This window comes from Mus pahari, chromosome 19 (genome assembly GCF_900095145.1).
Source record: "Mus pahari chromosome 19, PAHARI_EIJ_v1.1, whole genome shotgun sequence".
Lineage (NCBI taxonomy): Eukaryota > Metazoa > Chordata > Mammalia > Rodentia > Muridae > Mus > Mus pahari.
Genome location: NC_034608.1, coordinates 63,750,265 through 63,774,291, shown reverse-complemented (window position 1 = coordinate 63,774,291; position 24,027 = coordinate 63,750,265). Strand labels below are relative to the sequence as shown.

General features: G+C 46.5%; 1 pseudogene; it reads left to right on the top strand.

Moving 5' to 3' along the window:
• The first annotated feature begins 248 nt into the window (after window positions 1-248).
• LOC110336257 lies at window positions 249-21,748 on the top strand (annotated as a pseudogene).
• The last annotated feature ends 2,279 nt before the right edge of the window (window positions 21,749-24,027 follow it).

Below are 24,027 nucleotides of genomic sequence, written 5' to 3'. Positions count from 1 at the left end.
CCAGTGAGCACACTCAGCCACCTGGAACTCCAACCTTTGGAAGCTGTCCTGCTTGATTGGTAGCCTAGACCTAAGGGTTCTTTTCAAACACAGGTCCTAGAAACCCCCTCCGTTCCAAGCAGGTCCATTACCCAGGAAATGACCCAAAGGAAGTCTGTATCTCCAACAATCTCTGGTTTAATCTTGGCATGTGCATGAGGATGATGACGATGGTGGTGGTGGTGGTGGTGGTGATGATGACGACGACGATGACGGTGATGATGATGTGTGTTTGAACATGTGTGAAATGACTCCATGAACTTGGAAACGAAGGAAATAGGTTGCTCAAAAGGTTCTATCAGAGGAGAAATCTACTATTCTCAGTGAGTCAGAGACTGACAAAGACATGCATAAACACACAGATCCAAAGTAAAGCATGGTTTGCTTGTGTAATCTGTTACCATAATGTAGGTGTTTATAACGTGGGGTGAAAAACTAGAGTCCAAAAGGATGAAGGCAGGGACCTCTGGAATGCAAGGATATCGCCTGGCAGAGAGGCCCACTAAGCATACAAATGAGGAAAGCAAGTGTATGCTATTAAACATGGGAGTCACACATGTCCTTTGCTGGGAATCTGTGCCCATCAAGAGGCGTTCCGTGACACAGCTTGCCAAGTGCACACGAGCTCTGGGCTCCAGCACTGATTCTCTTTCTAATCATAGCGAACAAACTGGGATTCAGATGGACGCAGCTCTGCCTCGTCTCGTCATCCCCCCCCCCCCCCCACATTGGATCAAATCTGGATCATCGACCGCATATGGTTTGTTTGTTCCAAAAAGCTGTGGGCTGCTCTGTGAGATCACGCCATCACTCTGCCACTCAATCTCCCACATCACTGGGAGCTTCCTGTGGCCGGACTGCTGCGCCTCGGAACGCAGTTTTGAGTAGAATAGGTTGATCCGGAACCCCAGTGAGCTTCGAAGCAGAGAAGTACAAGGAGCTGTGACAAGTCATTAGGCTTTGAAGGAATATGGATTCTGAGTCTGAATGGAATGAGTAGGTTTGGGGACGCTTCCGGAGTACACAAACATCGGACTGTTAGGTGGGAGGAGAGAGAAGACCGGAGGTGGGCAGATACAGAGAGGCAGGGAAAAAGCAATGAGGTAGCTCAGGTGGGCTCACATTTTAAATGCACTGGCAGGAAGCAAGACCGTGGGGCAGAGGGAGAGCCCCGCGGGCAAGCATTAAGAAACTTGGCATTGGGATTCATAGCCACTATGCCTCAAGACCTCCATGCCAAGACCCAGGTCAGAAACTTGTATCTCCCAGCCTCAAAGACCTGGATCACAGAGCATGCGCTGGTCCACGGGCATCAGGCCAGTTCTTCATGTGATGCACCAGCCTCTGGTCCCAGAGCCGTGGGGAAGATGAGGTAGCCCTTGAGTTTGATTTGGGGAAGCCCAGTTCAATGGATATGAAGTACAAGGATGACTTATTCAGGAAGTACATGCAGTTCCATGAAGGCAAAGTGGATACCCCCCTCCACCCCACCCCACACCCCAGGCAAACAGCAGCCTGGCAGCGGTGAGTACCTGCGCATGGCAGCTGCCACCCCGCTCAGCCTGCACAAGGTGGACCCTTGATATCAATTTCAGCTAATCCAGTTTTATGAGGTGGTGGAGAGCTTCCTCCGATCGCTGAGCAGCTCCATCCTGAGTGCTCTGCACTGCGCCTTCAGCATGCTGGGGACAGTGGCCATCAGCCTCTTCCTGTTCCCCTGGAAGAAGGAGTTCTGCAGCATCAAGGTGAGGTGGGGGAGCCGCCTCTGCCTGCTGCTCGTTCCTGAGTGCATGTGCCCCCGTTCTCAGCCCATGGGCTCCAAGCAGCTGGGAGCTGGTGTGGACCAAAGCCTTAGTTGAGTGGTGTGTGTGTGTGTGTGTGTGTGTGTGTGTTGGGGTGAGGTGGGGTGGGGGTTGAGAGAAGATTCTCCGCATTATTCATAGCAGGGGAATGGGGCAAGGAGAGACTGCACCAAGCCAGGCTGGAATCCTGGCACGTTCCATTTGTTTATTGTCATGCTAGGGATTAAACCTGTGGTGCATGCTCTCCCTGAGCTACATCCCTAGCCTCGGGGTGCCGCGCGCCTCACACTCCGTCCCGCAGAGGTGGGGCAAAGACAACATGTAAGCCAAGGCAGGGTTCCGCAGAGCTTTAGCTTCAGCTTGCCTCAGCTTTCTTTATTCTCCCTTAGCTTTATTCCATTTATTATGGGGGATCGCCCAATTTATCCCCCTCCACCCTCTGCACTCGTCTCTCACCACTCTTCATCATCCAATCAGCATTCAGCACGCTCTGTATACGAGCCATGCATGAAGACAGGGTGCACGTTTATAGGCCAGTGACTCAATATCATGCTGTATGACGCTATGCGTCAGGTGGACAGCGCATGATCATTCAGGTGCCCGTGATCATTCAGGTGCTTGGTAAACAAGCAGGGATCACGGGGCTTGGCAATGAACCAGGGCACCGTCTTGGCTGCTGAGCACCACACCCGCTTCTGTTCTTGAAACTTTGACCACTGGGAGAACAGGAAGCCCCTCTGGAAGGCATCACTGAGTCTGCGCAAGGAGCCCCTCCCTGGCCATGGATATACGGCTGGTTAAAAAAAAAAAAAAAAAAAAGATACCCATCTGTACTGGCTAGCTTTGTGTCAACTTGACACAGCTGGAGTTATCACAGAGAAAGGAGCTTTAGTTGGGGAAATGCCCCCATGATATCCAGCTGTGGGGCATTTCCTCAATTAGTGATCAAGTGGGAAAGGCCCCTTGTGGGTGGTGCCATCTCTGGGCTGGTAGTCTTGGGTTCTATAAGAGAGCAGGCTGAGCAAGCCAGGGGAAGCAAGCCAGTAAAGAACATACCTCCATGGCCTCTGCATCAGCTCCTGCTTTCTGACCTGCTTGAGTTCCAGTCCTGACTTCCTTTGGTGATAAACAGCAATGTGGAAAACGTAAGCTGAATAAACCCTTTCCTCCCCAACTTGCTTCTTGGTCATGATGTTTGTGCAGGAATAGAAACCCTGACTAAGACACCATCCCATCTACCACAAGCATTCACCATCACCCCCTCCACCTAAGAGTCGGCCCTTTCCAAGTACCAAAACTGCAGCCTGTCCTGCAGCTCCTCCCTCTGCCGGCTCTGTGACAGTGTGCTGGTCTGTCCTTAGGCCTTCAAGCCTAGCACTTTCCCCAGCAAGGCCTCTGTACACGACAGCTTGGCCCACGGGACACCTATGCAGGAGGAGTATGTGGGCCAGACTCAGGGCCTTGACTGGCTGGCACCTGTCCACTCAAAGCCCAAGCCCTCTACCGCAGCCACCTCCCGCCCGTGGCTTCTGTAACCGTGCAGGTGCCACCAACATGCACACCCAGTGTTCAAAAGTTTCCCGTGATGCCTGCCTTGGCGCCTACAACTATGCCTCGTGCTGCAGAAAGAGTGAGCTGCACAAGTTCATGCCCAACAATCAGCTGAACTACAAATCCACCCAGTTCTCCCGTCTCGTGTATCAGCCACCCCCACCCCCATCTCCCGCTACAAGGGCTACACACCACTGGCCTGGCTTGGTCCAGTCAAGAGGTAACAGAGCCGCACTAGAAGGAAGCAGAGACTCGAGCTTGACCATGGAAGCTCCAGGGTTACTGCTCTGTCACAGGGCTCACTTAGCAGGTCACATGCCACCCCGCGGCTGCTGTGTGGTCCGAAGGACAGGATGGCACTTTGCTGCCCTCTCCACTCCCTGCTCAGCTGGTTTGGGTTTGGGTTTGGGCTCTGGTTCTGGTTCCCTTGAAATAAGGCGTCTGTCTCTGGGACTCTTGCCACACCTGCCCCACCCACTGCAACACCAGCTAGGACTGGGAAGGAGCCTTCTTCGGGGGGTCGCCTTCAAATCCCCACCAGGAGCGGCGAGCTAGAGGCCTGCTGGCTTGTGAAATGAGCCGTCCTGCCACACCGGGCCTCTCTGGTGGCTCGCTTCTTTTCCTGCTCCCTTGATACAAGGGATCCCTAGGCAGATGTCCCCAGCCCTTGTCTCCCCCTCCCCCCCCCCGACTGGTATTAGTGGGGAGCCAAGTCCAGTATTAGTTGAATGCCATCTTGCCAGCTCCACTCAATCAGCCCTCAATGTTGGAAAGTTCTGCTTGGCAGTTGGAAAGTGGACTCCATAGAAGGACTGACGTCCCTGTTTGCATAACCCCCTCTTACTGTACTGGACATACAGAATCTGAGGTTTATTTATTATTTATTTATTTATTTATTTATATTTGTTTTTTTTTCGAGACAGGGTTTCTCTGTGTAGCCCTGGCTGTCCTGGAACTCTGTAGACCAGGCTGGCCTCGAACTCAGAAATCCACCTGCCTCTGCCTCCCAAGTGCTGGGATCAAAGGCGTGCACCACCACCGCCCCAGTGAGGTTTACTTTTTTAGTGAGTGTTCAACTTGCTATGTGTTTCAACATGGCAAAAGAAATTAATGGTACGGTATTTATAAAGGTGTCTCTGGGTTCTTTAGTCTTCCAGGGGGGGCTGCATGCCCTTTCCCGGTGTTTCTTCCCCTGCTAGGGTAGAGCTGGGAGCCTCGGGGTTCCTTCCCATTGGTGGTAGAGAGCTACTGTCTTCCTTACAGTAAATATCATACACTTACCTCCAATGTGCACATGGGGGTTGTTAGCATGGTGCCAGGGTCTGCAGTGACCTCAGTGACATGATGGGGACCTCAGCCCCCATATCTATAGCTCTGTCTGACCTTGGCGTCTGCTGAGCATGAATCTTGCACCCTAAACCTCGAATCTCAGGCGGTGGGGTCCCTCCACCCCACTCTAGCCTTCCTCACTGGTTCCTGGGACTGTCAGCTCAGCTCTCGGTCTTTTTGCACTAGGACGGGCAGAGGAGGTATGTGCTCATTAGATAGCCACCTCTCCAGGGCTCAGCAGAGTGTCCTCGCTTCCTGGTATGAATCCCACCTCTGGGTTTTCCTTTCTGGGGAGAAGGGGCAGAGCAGGAATTGGAAGCTGTCACTTCCTTGTGAAATGTGAACACACTTTAGCCCTAGGCAGTTGTGATGTCCCCGGGTTTGGCATCTCTGTACCAGTAGAGTTTTCCCAAAGCAGGCATCCAGATGTGGAGCAGGCTTGACTCTGGCCAAACCCTGAGCCACCGTGAATTTGCTGGTGGTCTTCCGAGTTACTGGAGTGACTTTAAGGTTTTCCAAATCTTATATGACTCTTTTTTCTCTCTAGCTGATAGACTGCATGTCGCTAGGTGTACACACAGCAGACTCTGGGCAGTTTTAGTCCTGAGACTGGCCTTCCTGGGCAGCTCTTTGATGTCCGCACCTCTGGCCCTTTCCTGAGAGCTCCAGCATTGCAGGGACTCTTAAGATGGAGGACAGGCCGCCTGAGGAAGTCCAGTGTGCTTTCCACCAGGAAATACGGTGTACAGACTGGCAAGGCCTCTCCCTTCCTAGGTGTGTCTCACACTATAGGAGATCGCTGTAATCCGGATAGTTGAGTACATGCTAGTTTAAAAATGCACATATTTTGCATTTGATTTCTACAGTGTTGAAATGTTGAGAGATTAAAAAAAAAAAGTGTCAAGAGGAAGCTTGGCTTGGTGTTTATGGTGAAGGTGACAGCATGTCACCATGTCAACAGTGAGCTAGAATCATCAGATTGGCACTGAGCAAGATCCCTGGCTGTGCAGTAATCAAGACGTGTAATTAAGTGTTAGGGGATCACTGTAGAGGTGACAGTGGCTGGTCAGAGCATCCGTGATGGATGAAGGGACAGACAGGGATTGGGTTTGCTGTTGTACGGTATTTAAGAATTCCACTACTTCTTCTTATGGCCCAGCCAGCTACCAATAATCGAGTCAGAGGCTTATTGATTCATCTAATCAGCTTCAGCGCAAATTACTGAGCAATTACCCTGAAAGGATTCCTCTATGCTAGACTGGCTACTTCTCAGCGGCACTTGCCGCATTACTTGCTGTCCGAGTCTCACCGGGGCAATTTCTACTCCATCAATCGGTTCCCAGGGGGACACTTCTCTCAGCCAGGAGCTTCCGGTCCATCTTGTCTAATGGACACCTCGTCCTCTCTCCGTCTTCTTTCTCCTCTTCCTGGTCTCTCCTGAGACCCTTCACTCTATCCTCAAGTCCCACCTTTCTCTCTCTACCGTCTAATCCCAGACTCTAGCCTTTTATTAACCAATTAGCTGTACACTGGGGAGCAAGGTTTATACAGCAGAGGCCAGCGTACATGGGAATTCTCTTCTCTGGATGGCAACCAGATCTTTGGGTTCAGAATTTCGCATTTGCGTACATAGCACCAGACACACAGAGGTGTGGGGATGTGAGAGACATTTCAGCCTATGGATATTTATGGCATGGGAACCATCTGACCTGGATGTTTGATCTTTTTACTTAAACTTGGGTTGAACCTACACAAAAGAAGAAAGATGCACATGGGTGAAGAGAGGTGTCTTGGGGCTAGGGAGAATGAATCAGCTACTAAAGTGTTCAGTGTGCAAAGAAAGCTCGACTTTCTGAGTTCAATCACCAGTGTGCACAGAGAAAAGCTGGGTGCCAGGGGGTTTGCCTACTGTGAATGAAAATTCCTGAATGGAAAAAACCCCTGCATCTGGCTATGAGTGAAAGCCCCTGAAAGGAACTCATGACTGAAGAAACTTCTTGGCTAGGCTGGAGAGATGGCTCAGCGGTTAAGAGCACTGACTGCTCTTCCAGAGGTCCTGAGTTCAATTCCCAGCAACCACATGGTGGTTCACAACCATCTGTAATGGTGTCCGATGACCTCTTCTGGTGTGTCTGGAGACAGCTACAGGGTACTCATGTACATAAAATAAATACATCTTGAAAGAAGGAAAGAAAGAAAGAGAAAGAAAGAGAGAGAGAAGGAAGGAAGGAAGGAAGGAAGGAATGAACGAAAGTATTGGCTGATTAGAATTTCAGTATTGTAGAGAGATGGAATGTTATAGAAACAAAAGCCTGTTTGGAATCTATTGGCTTAGCAGACCACTAGCTTCTACTAATCAAAAAGCCAAGAAGGCCATCAGATAGCGTCTGGATCCTGAATAAAAGCCTCCCCCATCTCCACGTACCTGCCTCTCTGATGTTCTCACTGTTTTTTTAAAAAACTTTTTGTTGATTTTTTGTGAATTTTACATCATGCACTCCAATTCCACCCATCTCCCTATAGAGGAATTTAATCCAGCATCACCGTTGCTGTGGCAAGGGAATCACATTCAAAGGCATGAACCTGTGTGATCCTGCTTGAACGTGATCCTACCAGAATGCAGACAAGCCACACGCCTTTAATCCCTCTGGCCGGAATACAGACACATCCTTAGTACATATCTTTAAGATAACATTAGTTCATAGAAGGAAGAGCCATGTTTGAAAGTAACACCTAATTGGAGGACAGTTGACTGAGTGAAGCTCAGTTGAGTTGAGTGCATGCAGGTCCATGCAACAGAGGAAGCTGAAGCCAGAGAATAAGGAGCCAGAAGATTAAAAAAATTGCCAGAGCTTGATGCCAAACAGAGCAATTCAGTGAGAGGCCAAGAGAAGCCAGTTTACATCCGTCAGCTTGGCAAGGAGATTGAGCCAGAACAGCTGATTTGAACCAACTAGCCAGAGTTCAGAAAGGGTGAGCCAATTCAGCAGTAAGCCTCCTAGAGGACAGTTACAGCAGGCAAATAAAAGATACTTTTACATCTTGCTATCCCTTTGTTTTTATGCTCCACCCTTGCAACTCTCCAAGATTAAATAAATAAATAAATATCTCATCGTGGAAGCGGTACTGTGTCACAATGTGTCCTTTTGTTACATCTTTACTTGTAAATGTTAATTGCAATGAGCCATTGGTCTGGTTTGAGGCCTCTGGCTTCTACTACACCATCAATACTGGATCTTTACCAGGACTCTGCTCAGAGATCTTGTTTTTGCCCTGTGTCATGGGCTGGTCCCTTCAGATGCTGCAGATGGTCATAGCTAGGGTAGATGATGGGGTGGAACCACAGTGTGTTTTAAACTGGCCTTGATTTTTGACTTTCTCTCTTCTGTAAAACTATAAAAACTTCTTACACTTGCCCTGCTTTATGATATTTTCTTGTAGGCTTAGATTTTTCAAAACCTACTTTAACAAGGGATCTTAAATGCTTTAATCTCCCATCTAGCCTCCCGGGTAATGGAAAGGAAAGGTTTACAGGGCAAAGGGGGGTGTGAAACTGTTTAGAAATTCCAGACTTCATTGTTTAGATAGCAGCAGTTCCATTCACACCAGTCAGCAGTGGTAGCTCAATCTACTCGCAAACACCATTCATGAATCGGCAGCAGCAGTTCCATCTGGAGGAAACCTTGAGGCTCTGCCAATCAGCCGAAGCCCGCGGACTTAGCAAGATGCCGCCACTGGGACACCATCAGAATTTCTTTGGTGCATTTCTCTTTACGCCATCACGACCAATGATGATCAGAGGAGAGGCAAGGCAAACCAGTGCCACACTGTGGCTCATCCCGAGTCCACTCAAGCATCTGCTCTAGCAAAAACGCCTCGTGCCTTTTTGGTCTGGGCAGTTTCCGGAAACACACCACGCGTCTGTTCTCAACAAAACATCCTCTCACGTGTCTGCCTCAGCAAAAACATCTTCTCCGAAGACAGTTTCCAGGAAAAAAAAAAAAAAAAAAACCACTCGACACAACCAAGTCTCCAAAGAAACCAGAAATTCCCACTGCATTCTCTGTTCTGTAAAACTATACAAACTTCTTGAAACAGCTTCAATATTGGAACACAGAATTTTGGGGTAATCCAAATTTGTGTCACCCATCACACTCTAGGATAAAGAGAACCTTTTATTCTTTTGAGAATGAGAGCTGTTTCTATTGTGGGTAGTTCTGGCTGCCCAATATGGGGTCCCAGCAACAATCTTTTTTTTTTTTTTTTCTTCACTAAAGGAATCAACTGGACCTGTGCCAGGTACCTGTCCAGGGCTCCCCTGTCGTCCAACATCCTGTATTGCCTTCTTAGTGGAAAATCAGCCCTTCCTCCAGAGTTCCCTAATTTTGTTGATGGTCCATTGGTTTGTCCTGAGCTGAAGTTTAGGATTCCTCTTGGCTACTTCCTGCTTTGTTTTGAAAGGGTTTTGTTTTTTACCGTACCTACCTTTGCTTGTTCAGAAAGTGTTTTGGCCTGGCATTTGCTTTTGTTTGCTTGCTCTACTTCAGGTCTCTAAAGGCCTTTTGTATTCAAGCTATCTTGTTGTTTTTTTTTTTTTAATTTTTAATTTTTATTTTTATTTTGTCCACTTTTAGAACTTGGAAGACATTTTGGTTTTGTCTGTCTTGTTTTTTTTTTTTGCCTTTGAACTTGTTTGCCCCCAGGCCCTCCGACATTCCTCCTCAGATCTACAATTCTTCATTTTCCTGACGATTCTATTGTGGCATCGCCAAGCCTTTTAGCTCAGGGATCTTTCTACAGGGAACTTCTGGGACACAGAATGAAATAAATGAAATAAAACCAGGTGGTTTCGTCTATTGGAAAAGACACCATATCAAAGAACTTCCTCCGACTCACTGGAAAGTACCTTACCAGGTTTTTTGTTTTTTGTTTTTTAAAGATGTATTTATTTTATGTATAGGAGTACACTGTAGCTGTCTTCAGACACACCAGAAAAGGGCATCGGATCCCCATTACAGATGGTTGTGAGCCACCATGTGGTTGCTGGGAATTGAACTCAGGACGTCTAGGAAGAGCAGCCAGTGCTGCTCTTAATCACTGAGCCATCTCTCCCGCCCCCACCACCTCCTGTGTTGTAAAACTTCTGGGAACAGACTCGTGGGTTTATTTTTCCCATCTCGAACGTGTACCAACTCTTCCTCAGGACACATCCATGTGGACTTCAGAAAGACTGGATAATATTCACCTTCCTCTACCTCATCAACCAAGAGTTACAAGTAAGTACACCTGAACCCAACTCATCTGTATGAGTACGTATATCTTCTAGAATTTCCCCGAAAACTCTAAAATCTATTTTAGGATTTTCCCTTAGATAATAGGTACAGTGCTGACCTTGGGGACTTTTATATCATGTTCTCTTCTTAACCACGTCTTTTGTTACGCCTGTTTGCTTGCCCAAACCTCCCATCTTAATTTAACCAACTCTTCATGCTTGAAAAGGTTCGCGTCTTTCACTGCCTCCAGAAAGAAATTCTCTTATTATTCAATATGATTTAGATAGAGATGAATCCCAGACTTTGGACTAACAGAGGTCCAGTTTAAAATCCACCCAAGAGAATTCCCTTTTTAGGGTACTTCTATTTAGAGCCACAGCCCCCGTACTCAAAGCAGCAGAAAAAATTTTCCCACTAAGAAAAAAAAAAGATTTCTACACCTGGTCCAACCAATTAATTACTGTGTTGCCGCTGATATTGCAGATGATAAGTTACAATAAATTCCGAGGTGTAATAGCCAACCAGTTGTAGCTGCCTGTGCTTTCTGTCACAGCATCACCTGTCCTGATATTCGTTTGTCCTGTAAGGATGGCTGGATAGCGTGTGGTTTGAGACTGTTGGGAACAAGCAAAAGCAGCTTATTCTAAGTACTACCATTTTGTTTTCAGACTCCATTTCATCATAGGGAGAATCTAAGTTCAAGGTCCCAGGCCCTAGGGGAGCTGGGGACTTCCCTGTAGCTGAACAGCTTTTGTTGAAAACAGTCTTCTGACCCTGACGTCTCAAGGACAACCTCTCCATCTTGCTGGCAGGGCCAAACAAGTTTGCGTTCCCAGGCCTAGGAATGAATGCTTACTCCGCTTCCCCAAATGCTTTCTCAATTGTCTATAATCTGTAAAGAATATAGAAATTGCCACTACCTACACCAAGGTTAGGCCCTAATTAACCACATGCAGCTGGCCTGTTCCTTTGTCTCCTCATCGCTCTGAGCTCCAGACCCACTGTCTAGAAGAATGAATTAAGGACCTTGAAGCCAGGCGCCCTGGATAAAGCCCAGGTCTCCAACAGGTACTCCCTCGCTTAACCCATAATGTCAAATACAATTGGATAACACGGCAGCTCCCCGCCCCTCCCCACCCCCCACTCATGTGTCCCCATGCTTTCAAAATGCTATACAATCTCCCTTTGGCGAAACAGTTCAGATCCTGGACTTGCCGCCCCCCGCCCCCAGCACTCAGAAAAACAGCTTTCCTTTTTAAGGTTCTGTACATGAAGTGAGTGTTCTGGGCTTCCACCATGAGTACAGCAGAGACCTATCCACACTCGCTGTGCAGGATAGTTTTATGTCAACTTGACACAGGCTAAAGTCATCTGAGAGGAGGGATTTTAAGAAAACGCCTTCATAAGATCGGGCTACATGCAAGCTTGTAGGGCAACTTTTAAATTAGTGACGGATGGAAGAAGGCCCAAACCATTGTGGGTGCCGCTATTTCTAGGATGGTGGGCCCCAGGTCTATAAGAAAGAGGCTGAGCCAGCCGTGAGGAGCAAGCCAGTAAGCAGCACCACTCCATGACCTCTGCCTCAGTTCCTGTTGCTAGGTTCCTGCCCTGCTTGAGTTCCAGTCCTGACTTCCTTCAGTGATGAACAGCAATGCAGAAGTGTAAGCCAAATAAACCTGGTCAGCAGGAAGAGGGAGGGAGAGCCACTGGGCCTGGCTTGGGCTTCTGAAACCTCAAATCCCACCCCCAGTGACACACTTCCTCCACCAGGGTCACGCCCACTCTGACAAGGGCCACGCCTCCTAATCCCTCCCAAGTGGTGCTACTCTCTAATGATCACACATTTAAAACGTCTGCATCTATGGGGACCATTCCTGTTCAAACCACCACAAGCCTGTGCCTTCACTCAACAAGGACTGTGGACAATGTTAATGCTGATGACACCTTAGGTAGCTGTGGGGACAATGACCAACATTTCTTAGTGCAGGTCACTTGAGACATCATACCTTAAGGGCCCATGTTCCCTGACTAAAGGCGTCCTTAAAGTATTCCATGGTATAGTTAGATGGAATTGGAAATAATTGTAAGCAACGACCATGTTCTGACAATGGGAGGCAGATGGGCAGTATTACGTAGTAACTCCTATTGGAGGGTACTCCACTTCCCTCCCTGACTGTGAAACGAGAAATATCATTTGGTTATCCTCACAAACCCCGTGGAATCCCAACTTCTCACAGGTCTGACCCCTTCCTTGTTTCTACCCTGCCATGAATAATATCTGGTACCTGGGACAGGGCCGATTCGTCTGGAAGGGACTGACTGCTGTATTCTGAAGTTTTTCTTTGACAAACTGGGATCTGGTGCACCACCAAGATAGTAGGTCAGATCAAGCTATCACCTGCAAAGAAGATTTACAGAGCTTTAGATACTGTCTTTCTTGGTCAGGGTTTGTATTCCTGCACAGACATCATAATCAAGAAGCAAGTTGGGGAGGAAAAGGTTTATTCAGCTTACATTGCTGTTCATCACTAAAGGAAGTCAGGACAGGAACTCAAGCAGGTCAGGATGCAGAGGCCATGGAGGGATGTTCCTTACTGGCTTGCTTCCCCTGGCTTGCTTGGCTTGCTTTCTCTCTTTTTTTGTTTTGTTTTGTTTTTTTGTTTGTTTGTTTGTTTTTTGAGACAGGGCTTCTCTGTGTAGCTCTGGCTGTCTTGGAACTCACTGTGTAGACCAGGCTGGCCTCGAACTCAGAAATCCATCTGCCTCTGCCTCCCGAGTGCTGGGATTAAAGGAGTGCACCACCACCGCCCAGCGGCTTGCTCTCTTAAAGAACCCAAGACTACCAGCCTGGGGATGGCACCACCCACAAGGAGCCCTCCCCCCTTGATCACCAACTGAGAAAATGCCCCACAACTGGATCTCATGGAGGCACTTCCCCAACTGAAGCTCCTTTCTCTGTGATAACTTCAGCTTGTGTCAAGTTGACACACAGGACCAGCCAGTGCAGATACTGAAGCTCAATCTTTACTAGAACTGGAGCTAGCCACTCCACCGGGGGTGATTGCCATGGATTCAAACAGGCCAGAGCAGAGACTAGCGTTAAAGGATAAGGAACTGTTGCAAGTGCTCCAGACATCAAAGGTTCCATGAAGTACAATTCACTGAAGACATGGTCATGTGTGTGTGTGTGTGTGTGTGTGTGTGTGTGTTTTAGTAAAGGAACATGATGAAATGGGTGGAGGATTTCTTGATTAACCAATGAAGTCCCTACCAGGTCGGATTGTGTTCTTGATTATTTTGATTTTAGATACAATAATTCTATTTAATATGTCACATGTAAATGTTATTTCAGATACACAAGGTTTAAAAAGAAAAAAGGTCAGATGCAGGCCATGATGGCTGGCTGTTTTGATATATTCCAGGAGTTTCTTTATCTATGGCTGTTACCAGCTGTTCCTCTCTCCTGAAGACTCCTGCCCTGCCCATTATTCAACCTAATCCAGCCCAGATCCTAGAATGAGCCTCTTCGCTATGAGGAACCTCATAATATTTAATATGTGGCCTCTGTGTGCACACACTGGATGACTGGCCAATAGTGGGTGTTGTGAATGAAAATCTCCCCTGCCTCCCCCCCCCCCAATCCTACATCTGGCTGTGAGTGAAACAAAAGAAGTCATGTCTACAGGAACTGATTGGTTGATCAGAATGTCAGCACTGTGGACAGATGGAATGCCACAGGTACCGAGACCAATGACCTTATTTTGGGTTAAGTTCTGACTCTCCAGAGCCGCCATTCCTTGCCACCCTCTGTGTCAATGACATGATAATAGATACAAAGCCTTTTTGGAGTCCATTAGCTTAGTATACCACTAGCTGCTACCAATCCATAAGCTAAGAATATCAACAGATATCATCTGGAGCCCATAGGAAAACATCTCTCATTTCTATGTGCCTGACTCTCTGAAGTTCCCACCAATGTATTTTAAACTTGCCTTGTTTCACGATGTCCTCTATTCTATAAAATTACAAGAACCCATTAAACTGCTTCAGTGTTAGAACACAGAATTTGGGGGTAATCTGATAGAACATGGAATTTGGGGATAATCTGAGTCTGTGTTGCTGGACCACAGTCACTCATATACGCTCTATAAACTGTATCCTTTATCCCCTTAAGTTGAGAGCTGTTTCTTTCACCCAGACTGCAATCCCAGGGCTGGGAGGGGACAGAGGGCATGGAGGGTCTTTGAGGCTTGCTAGCTGGCAGGTCTAGCTGAATCAGTATATTCTAGGTTGAGTGTGAGAGACCTTGATTCAACAGATTAACTGAAGAGCAATTGAGGGACGCTCCTGGTATTGACCTCTGTCCTCTGCACTTGCACACACAGGTACCAACATAAGCAAATATGTATACACACACACACACACACACACACACACACACAGATGTGCTTGCTCCTCAGAGAAGGGAGAGGAAAACTGAATGCAGAAAGTATCAGGCCATTTTAACATTTGCCCAGTCGGCAACCATGATGACACCACCCCACTATTTAGCATGAAAGTGTCTGGCAAAAGATCTCTTTGCTGCTCCTCTCTACAAAAGCCCAAGAGACAGACACCTCCTAGTACTGAGAAACTAAATGCAGAATAAATTTTGGCCTGTCTCAAATCCTTCTGTTTAGTCTTTGTTAAGCTCTGTATCCCTACCCGAAGGCTTGCCTGAAGCATTTATTATCCTTCCTCTTGGATAGTTTCATTGCGTTGTTATCAGGCCAGCCGGTTTGGGGATCCTCTAGAGAACAGAACCATAGAGTGTATCTAAATATATAGAGGCTTATTTTGTGTACACGTCTGTAGGGGCCAAGAAGTCCTATAAATGTCTGCTTGCAAGCTAGAGGTCACAGAATGTGAGGTGGGTAATCCATCCCAGGTATGAAGCTTGAAGTAAGGGGGTGCTAGGGTAAATCCTGAAGTCTGAAGTCACTCAAGCCCTGATATCTAAAGGCAGGAGAAAGTGAGCGTCTTATGTAGGCCTAATATTGTGCACCATGTAAAGAATATCCTTGTATTATTCAAATGCTGATTTCTGTGCCCCCCCACCCCATATCTGGTTGTAAACCTTATTTTGAGAATCTCCCGTCTCAATGTTGTATGAGCATCGCTTGCCATTTATTCTCTCATTTATCAATAAAAGCTGATCAGCCAATGAGTGATCAGGGGAGAAATAGGGCAGGACTTCCTCCCAGCCAGGGGAGGGGACAGGAGAGAGAGGAAGTGGAGATCAGCCACAGGGAGAGAGTCTAAGAGACACCATGAGAAAAAGACCTGGAGCAGAGAAAGCCTTAAAATGCTGGGAGGTAGCCAGATTAGAATAGAAGATGAAAAGAGTAATCACCGCTCAGTTATTGTGCCCTTAGAGCTTGGTAAATAAATATATTTGTCTAAGCTCAATTATTTAAGAGCAAAACTGCAAACCACGCTTTTAAAAATCCACCAACAGTCCTAGCTTAAAGGAGTAACAGAGTATGGCTTTCTTCTATCCTGGCCCTTCGGGAAATCAGCTATGTTAGCCTCATCTTCTGGTTCTATAACAAAATGACCAAGACAGAGCTCTTTATCAAGACAAAAGGTTTACTCGGACTTCCTTTCCGAGGGTTAAATCCAGGTAGTACATGAGTCTCCTTGGCTGTATCAGCCCCATGATGGGTGGAATCATGGAAGGAGTGTGTCCAAGAGGGAGAGACATCATCGGTCGTCGATGTAATGCCAAGAGAGGGATTCAGAGATCATGACGATCACTCTTGTATAATACTTTTTCTTGAGATCTGGGGTCCAACATAAGTGTCATCACCTCTTTATGTTGCCACACTGGGAGCCAGTCTTCCGGGACATGACCACAGCATGCCCTAACATCCTTAGTTTAGTCAAACTGATGCATAAAATGAACTCCCTGTGTAGCCCCTTGGGTGACCTGACATGACCCCTTTCAAGGTGTCATTATTTCGATGTAGCCTAGCTATTTTGCTTCTGGACCTTAGGTTTATTTAACTTTCTGAGTTATCACCCCGAATACTATCCCTTTAATTACACCTTTAGCAAGTCCTTTATTCCCCACAGATTATCTAGCCAGGAGCTCTCTCAGCTAACACTTCTCCAAGACCGCCACACAGAGGCCGCCGTAACCAACCCTCATCAGCGTTCCAAGCACTAGTGTGGAGATTAGTATCCTTTGGACATTTCAAAGAGTATTCAGCACTTTAGAAATGCTGTCACGTTTCTTTTAAACGGCGGAGAGGAAAAGAGTGAGGTTTGGATGGCTCTTGTTCTCTTTCTTTCCTGCGCTCTGCATTTGATATTTGAAAGTGATGAGTGAGACTACAGACAATGAATTCTGTAAAGAAAAAGTTTTTTAAAAAGTGCTATGCTGTCTGCACTGACTGATAATTACCAAACGCTTCAGCAAGCTTTTGGGCATCTTTCCATGAGGGCTGTGAAGAGGGACATTCATTAATGAATCATACCCAGTCCTGGAGGCCGTGCTGCCTGGAAGTCCTCACCCAGTTTCTCTGGTTTCCTTACTTCCCATCTCTATGGAATGGCTGTTGTGTTTTCCTCAAACCCCCAGTCCTTTCCTGAGTCATTTCACCCTCTGCTTCCTAAATTGAAGCCATCAGCCTACAGTCCTCCATATCCTTCCTATAAGCTAATTGCCTGCCTCGTGCACCTCCACTCTGTTAACCAGACCTCCCCCATCTCCCCCAGGACTCCTGGTGACCTCTCACTCGACTGTGGTTTCAGCCGTCCCCTTTCAACCAGCTTCCGCTCATGACTTTCTCATCTTTCAGTAAAGAGAAAGTGAGCAAACAACCCCAAAAGCCCACCCGTTGTTCTTTAGCACCAGGTCAGGAGAAGATGATTCATTTTATGGGTTCTGTCTCTTCGCTTGTTGCTCTGCCCACTCATAGTACATTCACAAACTTCACAGAACTTCGAGGCAGGACCCTGATGCAGTTCCTGGCAGGACCACAGGGCACTCCAGGGCAGGACTGCGTTCCCACAGCGTCACCCTTGTTCAGTTTATCTGGGCTCTAAACCACACTTAACACAACAATCCACCGTTCTATTTGAAGCTTTCATCCTGTGGATGTTTTGTTGTTGTCCCCAACCCATCCATCTACCTATCCAAACAGGGTTTCCTGGGCCACCCTGGCCCTCCTGGAACTCTCTCTATAGAATAGAGATCTGTCTGCCTCTGCCTCCCAAGTACTGGGATTAAAGGCGTGAGCCACTACTGCCCAGCCTCCTGTGACCATTGGATGCCAGGATTCCTTAAGGCTCTTGGTCCTGTGCTCCGTTCTGAATTTTCCTTGAATTCATAGATCTTTATTCATTTCAGCGCTGTCATTACTATGTGGTAATGACTCCAAATTGATGTTATTAGCTCAAACTTCTATTTTCTTTTCTTTTTTTTTTTTTTTAAGATTTATTTATTTATTATATGTAAGCATACTGTAGCTGTCTTCAGACACACCAGAAGAGGGCGTCAGATCTTGTTAAGGATGGTTGTGAGCCACCATGTGGTTGCTGGGATTTGAACTCCGGACCTTCAGAAGAGCAGTCGGGTGCTCTTACCCACTGAGCCATCTCACCAGCCCAAACTTCTATTTTCAACTTTAGATCTTCTTTGCTTTCCTTCTCTGCTTGGATCATATTTTTTTAATTGCAAATACTTTCTTTTTTTCTCCATACGATATATTCTTTCTGGTCGCAGTTTCCCCCTTGTCTGTCATCCTCTCTACTTACCCAACCCTCCTTCTTCTCTCTCCTTAGAAAAGAAGCAACCAAATTAAAAACGCAAAACAAGGGAACAGGAGAATATAAAGCAAATGAACAAGCAAATGGGAAGGAAAAAACATCCAGAGACACACAAAACTCAAACACACAAAATCAGAAACCCATGATACTGATGCCCGGTGTGCTGGTGCATGCCTTTAATCCCGGCACTCAGGAGGCAGAGGCAGGTGGGGGGTCTCTGTGAGTTCAAGTTCAGGCTGGTCTACAAATTGAGTCCCGGACAGACAAGACTTGTTACACAGAGAAACCTTGTCTCAAAACAAACAAACAAACAAACAAACAAACAAACAAGAAACCATAATATATAAGCAAAGACCAGTAAGATGGAAGATGCCCAAAGAAAACATTATGGAAACAAACAAACAAAAAAACTCCAAAGTACCACTGTGTTCATTTCACGTTGGCTGTTAAGCTGGGCTCAGGGCCTGCCCTTCAGTGTGGTTTGTATTTATACTCAGTAAGCCGGCACTGGAGAAAACGAATTTTTCCTTTGTGAGCAGTTGACACTTGTAGACAGCTGCTGTGTTAGGGATGGGGGCTTGTGTCCACTTCTCTCAGTACTGGCCCCTCATCTGACTTAGACACCCCACCCCCACGCGGGCCCCACTCCAGCCCGCCCCCGCAGGTCTTGCGTGTGCCTCCGCAGTCTCTGTGCATTCATGTGCGCATCGGTCCTCCTGCGCGCCGGGAGGATATTGTTTCCTTGGTGTCCTCCGCCATCCCCACTGGCTCTCACAGTCTTTCCGCCTCCACTTTTGGGTTCCTCGAGCCTTGAGGAGAGGGATTTGAGCCTTGAGAGGAGGACTTTGATGAAGACATTCCATGTAGGATGGAGCATTCCAAGGTCTCTCCCTCTCTGCGCGTTGTCCAGCTGTGGGTCTCTGTATTCGCTCCCCTCCAGAGAAGCCTCTCCTAAGGTGGCTGAGCGATGCTGATATCTACTGCTCAGGTAGCTTAAAAATGTCTCACGCTCAGCACATCTAAGGCCGAGTGAGTCTCTTGTCTTTCTGCTCGAAGTCGGGCCTCTCCCATTGCTCCTTTTCTCAGCCAAGGGCTCTGCCAGGCATGCGTGTAAGAAGCTCTACAAATGCTGTGCCCAGCAACAGCTTTTCTTCCGCTTCCGAATTTAGTACAACACAATTCTGCCGATGTAACCCCCGATGGGCCTTGAATCTGCCTCTGCTGCTACGTGCTAGTTTAAGCAATTTCTATGGATCTTCAGGGAAACCAGATCACACTCAGTGTTTATTAATTTCCCTACCTTCTCCCTTCAGATTTAAGTAGTAAAATCCAGAGGGTCTGGGTTTTCAGAGCCTCCAGTAGAGAAACACTGGAGAGCAGTGAGGCAGTCACCTAGTAGGTTCATATAATGAGAAAAAAGGAAATTTACGGCTGAGATGTTAACATTCTTGCAAAATTTATTGATTTTTTATTTCAATTATATTCTAAGACAGTATAAAAAATAGTGTACAGCTGACAACAAGTATTTAATGGAAAATATTCCTGCTTAAAGATGAAAACTGACTGAAAATAGCCCACTGAACTGATTGTTGTAAAGGGAATGTATGCATCAGTAAACAAAAATTGACTACACAGTCTTATATAAAATCAATTTGAGGATAAGAGAAAAGTAAACAAATATGAAATGAAAATATTCCATATATAAACCTAATACGAATCAGGTTCAAAGGAGGGAAAAACAAAACAAAACAAAACAAAACAAAACAAAAACCTGACTCTTCAAGGTTTCGTCTCAGGCAAGGCAGTTACTATGCGCAAACAGCACACTCATTCGAAAGGACACTGCCTGTTCAAAGTGCTGCTTTGAGAAAGCCCACCCAATGGAGCACGTAGGAGTAGTTTTAACCTGAGGACCCCCTACCTCTCTCTCTCAGCCTTGTAGACTGGGCTCTTCACTATCACAGCCAATAGCTGCCTGTGAGTAACCATGACAACAGCCTCTGTACCAGTTAGCAGCGTGTCTCAGAAAAAAACTGATAACAGTTCAAGGTCAAACATTGCATTAGTTTAAAAAAAAAAAAAAAAGAAAAAGAAAAAAAACCTCATCTTGTTCTTCTGTACGAAGATGTCATTGAACATCAGCCAAAATGTGAGGTCCCCTGAGTCCCCTGTGTTGAGATCCGGGTGGATTTCCTATTCCTGGGCTTTCTTCTTTAAATCCACTGGTACTGCCTGCTCCGGAAGGCACTGAGCTGTTGCTGGAGCTGAATTTCATGGCCAAGAAATATTTCCATTCAGTTTGTCCATTTTTGGGCCTGTGGTACCTGTTGCCGCCTGTTACAAGCTTCAGTGTGTCCAGGACCTGCAACAGAGGCCACATCCTCTTTTCTAGAATCAGTGGAGTAGGTTTTAAGAGTGTGTTTTATCACTTTTGTCTGACTTATACCTCTGTTTTAATAAACTATTGGTTTGGGGCTTACAGCATGTGTCAAGGGTTCTCAAACTCTAGCTCAGGAACCAAATGTAGCTCTCGAAGTATATCACCTTTGCCACGAGGACAGAGCTGAGCAACTGTAGCTAAGACTCCGACCTGCAGAGCTTAGAATACTCGCTTCTTGATGCTTGCCATGAAAAGTTTTTATATCCCACATAAACATCTTAACTCATGACCCATCTACTTTGTGTTAGGATTCTTCCCATACATCTACTTCGAAGACAGTATAGCCCTGAGGAGATGCCTTGGCAGGGCCGCTCTGCACTCCCAGCACCTATGGTAGGAGGCTCAACTGCCTGGAGCTCCAGTCCCAGGAGAGCCGAAGTCTCTTCTGGCCTCCAAAGCCAACCACAAGCACAAGTGTGCAGAGCCACACAGACAAATGTGCAGAGCCACACAGACAAGTGTGCAGAGCCACACAGACACATCATTTACAAAGTAAAGCTTTGAAAAGACCACTCCATGATTTTGAAGAGAATGCTTGTTTTTGAAACAAAGTGTCATCCTGTGTCCTAGGCTGGCCTTGAACTTGTGAACATCTTGCTCTGGAATTCAGCCTCTGGAGTGCCAAGGTTAAAGGCCTGTACTGCCACCCCTGGCTTTTTCTTTTATTTCCTTATTTTATGTGTATGAGTGTTTTGCCTTCATATACCACATGTGTGCCTTATGCCATCGGCGGAGGTCAGAAGACAACGTGGGATCCTCTGCAATTGGAGATCATAAATGAAAATTGTTTATGAACTCCATAAGCCACCATGTGGGTTCTGGGACCCGAAACCCGGTCTTTGCTCTTAACCTGACGGCAATATCATTCCAGCCACACACTTGACTTTTTGAAAGCTATAGCTGTAGATGTAAAAAAAAAACATATAAGGTTTTTTTGTTTTGTTTTGTTTTTGTTTTCTAAATGAGTAAAATGAAAAACAAACAAAACAAAACAAAAACCTAATAAAACAAAAAATCTAAACCAGCCAACCAAACAAACAAACCGAACCTATTTCTTACGTTATTGTCACTTCTAGTGTTCTCTATTCCAGATTCCTCCTCAGGGAATTCCTTTTGTACTAACTTGTTCTGTTTTCTCAGGCGAGGCTCTTATAGCCCAAGCTGGCCTCGGATCTGCTATGGAGGATGAGGATGGTCTTGAACTTCCGATCTTCCTGAATTCACTTGCTGTGAGCAGCAATTACATGCTCGAACCGAACCACCACGCCCTGCGCCCCCTGCCCCCGCGCGCCCTGCATACCTCGAGCCCAGCGGGAAGAGGTGTTCCAGATCAGAACCCAGAATTTTCTGCATGCCAGGCAAGCCCTTTACCAGCCGAACTGCATCCCATGGCCTTTTCCATTTCCTGTGGCAAGAATCTTGTGGTGATGGATTTGATCGGCTTTTTCATCTCTAAAAAGTCTTCTTGTGTTTTTGAAGCTGTGCTAGATGTAACAGTCTAGGTTGACTGTTTTTATTATATTGTGTTTTGTTGAGATTTTGGTTTTGTGTTTCTGGTTTCAAAAGTGTCTCACTGCACTTATTTGTGTGTGTGTGTGTGCGTGCGCGCGCGTGCCTGTGCCCATGTGTAAGTCATGGTGTGCCATTGGAGACCAGAGAACAACTTGAAGGAGTCAGTTCCCTCCTTTCACCACACGGGTCCCAGGGGATCAAACTCAGGTCCTGAGGTTTGGGGGCAAGCCCCTTTCCTGGCTGAGCCCTCTTGCTTGCTTTTCTTCCCTTCTTGCTATTTTTAACAATTTGCTTCGGGGTTTCTTCCTTCTTGTTTCTTGTGATTGGACGCTGTTGAGTTTTTTAGACCTCCTACAGGTGCATAGTTTCACACCACACCCTGCAGTGCCAGCTATAACTCACCTAAATCTTTTAGGACCCTCTGCTCCTCCTCAGCAAACCCCAGCTCCCGCAACCACACAGCACACAACTCACACAGAGCTGACCCTTTGTCAGCCCCTCTCTTCCCACCCCTTCTGCTAAAGTCCATGCACCCACGTGACTGCTCACCACCAACTGCAGCTCTGGTGCCAGGAGATCGCGGGTCCTTCTCTGACCTCTGAAGGTATGGCACACGGACACACATGCAACCACAGCTACATAAAATAAAAATGATAAATTCTTCCAAAGAGAAATAGTTTAATCTTTTCAAGGCCCGCTTTAACATGTTTTAGGTAGAACTAATAAATCTTTTTTTTTTCTTTTGTAATTTATTTATTATTATACATAAGTACACTGTAGCTGACTTCAGATGCACCAGAAGAGGGCGTCAGATCTCATTGCAGGTGGTTGTGAACCACTACGTGGTTGCTGGGATTTGAACTCAGGACCTTTGAAAGAGCAGTCAGTGCTCTTACCCGCTGAGCCATCTCCCCAGTCCAGAACTAATAAATCTTAATGTAAGGCTGGTTTGGCCTGGTCACTAAGACATTATCTAATGTTTGAGCTAGGCACTTGTCGCTGTACCCTGTGTATCACGAGGCTTCTCCACCCATGTTGTGGAAGTCAGTTGCATCCTGGCTGTGTGGTCAGTGGGTTTCTTCGCTTCACCCTTAGCTCTTCCCCTGGATACATATAGTTCCTCTAAACTTATAAGCCATTCGCTACCCACTTTGATAGGTGCTCTATCTGAGAGCCCCCCACCCCCTTTCCAGGTCACGATCTCTGCTCTGGAACGCCAGCCTCCACGTTCTAACTACCTTGCTCTTAACTTCCCAGTTGTCTCTTGGATTCAGAAGGGATGCCAGGCTTTCAACCCCACTTTCCCATCAGCCCTCTCCCCCCACCCCCACTCCCACCCCCACCCCCATACTGTGCCCAGGAACCTTTTGCCAGGTCACTAAGTGTGGTAATCCTAGGAGTGACTCATTATTTAACTTTTTATTACCTAATTTTTCTAACATGGACTAATTGTGTTCTCGTATCCATCTGGAATTTCAACACTTGTCAAAATTTCCCTCATCTTGTGTTGTGTATCTCCCCAATATAATCCTTTTCCTTGTGTGTTTTGAGCCAATCACAGACTTATGTCATATAAATACTTCATATCCATGTCTTGGGGTAATTAGTAAAGAGTTAAAAAATGTAATACTTGCACGTGGGAGGCAGAGGCAGGCAGATCTCTGAGTTTGAAGCCAGCCTGGTCTACAGAGTGAATTCCAGGACAGCCAAGGCTGTCACACAGAAACCCTGTCTCCCAAACACACACACACACACACACACACACACACACACACACACACACACACACATACTCACACACACATACACACAATAATAATAATAAAAAAATAATACTTTGCCATTCATTAGTTAAAGAGATCAGTAATCATTCCTAAATACCATTTAATACTGAAATTCTGTGTAAATTGCTTTACTTCAATTCTTCTTCCTGCCCTTTCTCCCTTCGTCCTTCCCTTCCTTCCTCCCTTCCCTCCTTTCCTTTCTTTCTCTTTCTCTCTGGATTGAAAGCAAGACTATGCACACACTAAGCAGGACTCTACCTGCAAAGTTTCCCTCCCCGCTTTGGTGGGTCATCTGTCTCTATCCACATCCACACTGTTATCCTAGTTTATATTAGGTTGCAGCATCTCTTGTATGATGTACCAGTCCTTTTCCACATTTACACCTTAAGGCAGCTCATTGGTCCTTTAAATTGATAGTTAGACTTAGACATCTAAAGATTAGCTCAGGCTCAAGTTTATAGATTCGTATTTTCTTTCATGTGGAT